Source organism: Micrasema longulum, unplaced genomic scaffold (genome assembly GCF_059751315.1).
Source record: "Micrasema longulum isolate JH-2025_06_02 unplaced genomic scaffold, ASM5975131v1 h1tg000192l, whole genome shotgun sequence".
Taxonomy (NCBI): Eukaryota; Metazoa; Arthropoda; class Insecta; order Trichoptera; family Brachycentridae; genus Micrasema; species Micrasema longulum.
Genome location: NW_028277397.1, coordinates 5,136 through 10,171, shown reverse-complemented (window position 1 = coordinate 10,171; position 5,036 = coordinate 5,136). Strand labels below are relative to the sequence as shown.

Here is a 5,036-nt window from a genome sequence, read left to right as displayed (position 1 = left end):
ATGAACAGAGTTCAAAGAAAATAAAATATGCAAAAATTGACAAAAGAATATTATTTCCTTTAAATGGATATTAGTAAATTTTAGAGTCAAAACATTATAAAATACAAATTAATATGAATAATTAAGGTTAAGTTAAAAGTACAAACAGCATGTAATTAACTGTTTTACAAGAAAATAAAATGCATAAAATTTGACAAAATAATATTATCGCCTAAATAAAATTGGTATTAGTGAATTTCAAAAAAACATTATAAAATACACAGATTAACAACGAACAATTTACGTTTGGTCAAAAAGTACAAATAGCATTAAATCAACAAATTTCCAAGACAATAAAGCAGTACACAAAAATCGATAAAATAATGATTACTTTTACTAAAACTTCTACAATACAATCATATATGCACATTAAATGAGTAATTTTTTATGTCAAAAACTAGTACCCCAAAGAAGAAGTTACATAAAAATAAATAATCGGAGTAAGTATTAACATAAATAAAATAAATAAATAAAATAAACCCAAAAGAGTCTAAAGAAAAACTTAGATCGTATCTAAGTCATATTCAGATGAGTCTTCGGAATAATTAGGATGCAAGTTTTGTGTCCTTATCTCTGAAGAGAAAGAAACAATTAAATTTAGCACTTCAGAAGGAAGTGAGCCAATTTTTTTTTTCGGAACCTCTCTAAAACGATTTATTAAATGATCCGATGTTATTAATAACATGGTCAATAAATCTCTGTTTGTGGATGATCGATCGCATTTTCGGGTATGTAGTTGCCTGAATCGTCGACAATCTTTATTACGCGCCTCTTGAGCTTCTTCAGAGAGCTGACCTATCGGTACAATACAAGATCGAATAACATCAACTGAATGATGTAATATTTTATGAACAGTTGGTGGCATTGTGTACCACCCATAAAGGTTAAGATATTGCTCTTTGGTCACACGCACATAATGTTCAAATTTTTCTAAATTTATATTATGTCCTGAAGCTAATGTACATAAAATTACGTGAAATCTATTAATCAACCCTGCATCTATACCTGTTATTTCTGCGCTCTTTTCGTGCTGTTGGAAAAACCGCCTTGCCGTATTACCGTCATTTGAGTTGCCAAACCTAGGCTTTGGCTTATCTACAATTAATCCCATTTCAGCTTTAAAAAGTTCCTGTATTTTTTTTTTTCTGTTGTTTAAAATGATTTTATTTTCTTCTCCTTTGACTTGCCAGCATTTGAGTTGAATTCGATAAGCAATATGCAAAAAGCATTCAAAAATTTTTATCCAAGCATGTAATGTAGATAAGCCAAAGGAATAAAATTCTTGTCGAAAAACTCTATTTATACTAATAGAGTTCATTTCACTGGGTTTGGCGCCACAAATATAACAGGACATGGTTGACTTATTTTCAGCCAAAACGTTGCAAATTTTGCCATCTACCATTGTTAAAAGCATTTTAAATTTTATGGACAACACTACACCTCCAATATTGACATTAAAATTTTCAAGTTTTTCAATTGCATCTTGAAGTTTTTCGATTTCAGACTTAGTAAGAATATCAGTTTCTTTGGCGAAAATAAATTTAATAGGACGACAATAAGAGGTTGAGGAAGGGCTTAAATTTTGCCAAATTACTATATTAGGGTCATCATTAAGCCTAAGTTGTATTGGAACGAATGACATAATAAATAAGAATTCATCTGTTGCATGCTCTGTGTGAAATTTCTGTTTATAATTTATATGTCCCGAGCTTCCATCTCCACCCCACTTGCATATGAGAGTCAGTACAGAACCTGAAGGAACTCTTTCTTTTAAGACTTCTGATTGTACATTTAGCAATCGTTCCACCGTATGATTTAAAATTGCTTGTAGCTGGATTTCTGCACTAGTTTCCGTTATTTTAACAAATTCCTCGCTCGGGCAACATGCTTCTTTTGCTTTTCTTAAACTATAAAATGCCGGATATATGTTGTGGCCGGCTTTTATGGCATTTTTACGCATAACTTTGTAGGAATGCGAAGATAATTTACAGTCAACGTATAAACTAAGCGCTTCCTCAATTGTCAATGCCCGTTGTTTGTTTACTTGTTGACGTTCCCTACGTATTTTTGCTACTTCATTGGGAGTAGCTTCCAAAATTTCCTTTAGGAGATTGGCAACTGTGCGTTTTCCTGATGCTCGAATAGATACCTGCGTGGCAAACGAACAAGTTCTTCAGATGTCTTCGTACTCACTAAATCACGCACTTTTGTCCTTTTGCACTGATCACTGCATGCCCCAAAATCCTTTGCGGGCCTTCCAGTAGACGTAGTTGGTTCATTCATGTCTACTGAAGGACTTTGTCGAAAGTTTTCACATATCAAAATATTTTCACTACCGTTAAGCCACTCAAATTTTTTTTTAACAAATCTATCTAGTTTACAGCCAGATTCGGTCCATTTTCTGTTTATATTTAAACAAATAAGCTTAATTTGATTTTTTAACAGTTTTTCACCACTTGCACCAAGTTCACTGACTTCAAATTTACTAACAATATTATTTAACATTCCTTGAAGCCTTTCTTTCTTCGTCAAACTCTTCCACATCACGTACAATTCTTGCCTGGAAATCTCGTATCTGGTACCTGTAAAATAACAAAATAAGATAGATGCAACTTCGTGCGGTAAAATATCGAAACTGTAATGAATTAACAATAAATTGGTCTATTGAAAAATAAAAAAAATATTTTGCTACTTTGATATACTCTCCGAGATAAATTCTCGAGAAGTTAGAAATTGATATTTTTTTAACTACTAAAAAATACATAAGTTAAATTATTATTTTTTTAAATACCTAAATGAAATACATTAAAATATTAGAAAAAAAAACATACAACATACCTTCCAAAATAGCTTCCATTTTTTTTTGAATCGAAATAAAACACTTTAAACTTGATAAACAACCTTTACACGTCGGACGCCAAAATGCAAATAAATGTAATTAGGCTTTCAAAAACCAATTATCCGACTTTCATATTCTGGTATGAATCACCCTAAGCATTAATCACCCCAATTAGGCTTACAATCGTCACACTAACTATCTGGTAATGCCCCCATGACGTCATCGTTTAAGAATTCAAAAGTGACTTTTTATCTTGTAGCTTGTATGGGTCAAAACACTGTGCGCTGTCGGCAGATGGTCCTTAGGGTATCTACTTGAATAATTTATATCCTACTTAATACCTGTAGTCATTACGGTTAATTCTGGTTTAAATCGCTAATTTAAATGAATCCTTAATGGGGCTACCTAAAGAGTGATTTAAAACTAGCGAGGACCTTTTAAGATTAGTGAAATATGATAAGGTACTTTAAGAATAGAATGTGTTTGAAAATTATTACGCTTATCGTATCTTAAGGCAAAGTATTTACTGGGTTTGTGATCTGCCATTTGGTATTTTTTTCCTTCATTTGTTGTTATGTCTGGGCGAATAAACAATATGGTTCTCATTGTAAAAAAAAAACCAAAACTCTCGACGAGTCGTTATCAATCTGGCTATTTTTAACTAGTAATTTTACGCATATATAGCTCAATAGGATATCATTTGATACGCAAACTAAGTATATTTGTTTTTGTATCAATGGCTACTCTCAGGTAAAAACTTTTTTTTTTAAAATCAAAATCATGCATAAAGCTCTATCAGTTATTATTTGATACGCAAAGAAAACTAATTTGAGATTGTATAACAAAAGCCGTAAGAATTACTATTTTTTTAATAAAATCTTACAGTAACATGTCTTTTTCATTGAACTTTAGTCGTGCAAAAAGCAGATTATTTACTTTTGTTCTTAAATTATAACACATGCCCTATGTTTAGAGAAAATATTAATATAACATGCGTATATTTTAAGGTTGAGCGTGTTTGCGTACCATGCGAGAGGTTTCGGGTTCAATATTTGACTTGAATGACGTGAAATATGTATTTAAAAAGGTGTTTTTACACTAGAATATTAATTGCATAGTCCCTTGACTGGCACCTGAAGCGTAACCTCTTACCCACATGTACCAAAAACAATCACGATACGCTGCAATTGGTGTATCAATGCAGTGCTCTATGCACCATTCAACACGGAAAGGAAATAATTCTAGTGGTGAGATTTTAAGACGTGATAATCAGGGCGTTTTGTGAAATGCAATAAAAAAGTAAAATAAGTTGGCATTAAAAGATTAAGAGATTTTGCGCCAAAACTGTTTATTTATGAATATGAACAAAGTTTTAACGTTTTTTTATTCCTTTCCAAATACTGTACAAAAAAGACAACTGCACTTTGAATTGATTATGTTTAACTAAAATCGAGAAATTGAGGTGTCGCATCCCCATTTTTGCACCTTAAAACGCAACCGATTTTGTTTTTTTTTTAAAGAAAAAGCATCAATTTTCTGTGTCGGCAAGATTTGTTTTCTTAAAAAAATATTTTTCTCATTTGTAAATCATACCTACATCCAAACTTGACAGATAAAACTAGGCGCTTTTGAGGGTTTTTGATGGTCCACGCTCCAAAAAAAGACAATTTATCAATCATCGGTCTAGTGCCAAAATACAGGGAGGAAATACGAGAATACCTTTGTATGAAGAAAAATCAGACTTTAACTTTAACTTGCTTTTTTGATGCGCCTTACAATGGTTTCATTCTCCCTTAGCTCCATTAATTATTAAGGATTAGAGTAAATAAGACAAAGAAGTAACGTGGCATTTAGTAAACACCTAAAAAAATATCTGAAATTACCCCTAATTTTACAGACAATAAAATTAACAATTAAAATCCCTTGGAATTATTTGGACAAGAGGCTAATCCTAGCGATCAATCTTTCCGGGGGATTCTCGTTGCGAAGAAACCCAAACTGTACAATAAACAAGGGTGTTTCTTGCTACCCTTTAAGGAACCGTGAAAAAGCGAGAGCATTATTTATTCCAAGCAGAGGTAAAGTAAATAAGTAATCGGTGAAGAATTTTCTACAAATTGTTCGGAATACGTTTCTGGAAGGTCCAGTGAATAAGTAA

General features: G+C 31.9%; 1 long non-coding RNA gene across 1 annotated transcript; it reads right to left on the bottom strand.

Annotated features, from left to right (window-relative positions):
* Positions 1–663: 663 nt before the first annotated feature.
* LOC148283824 (uncharacterized) lies at positions 664–3,139 on the bottom strand. The gene is made up of 2 exons (XR_015825496.1): positions 2,878–3,139; positions 664–2,621 (listed from the first exon to the last, which is right to left on the bottom strand). It is a non-coding gene; the product is annotated as an uncharacterized LOC148283824 (long non-coding RNA).
* Positions 3,140–5,036: the final 1,897 nt, after the last annotated feature.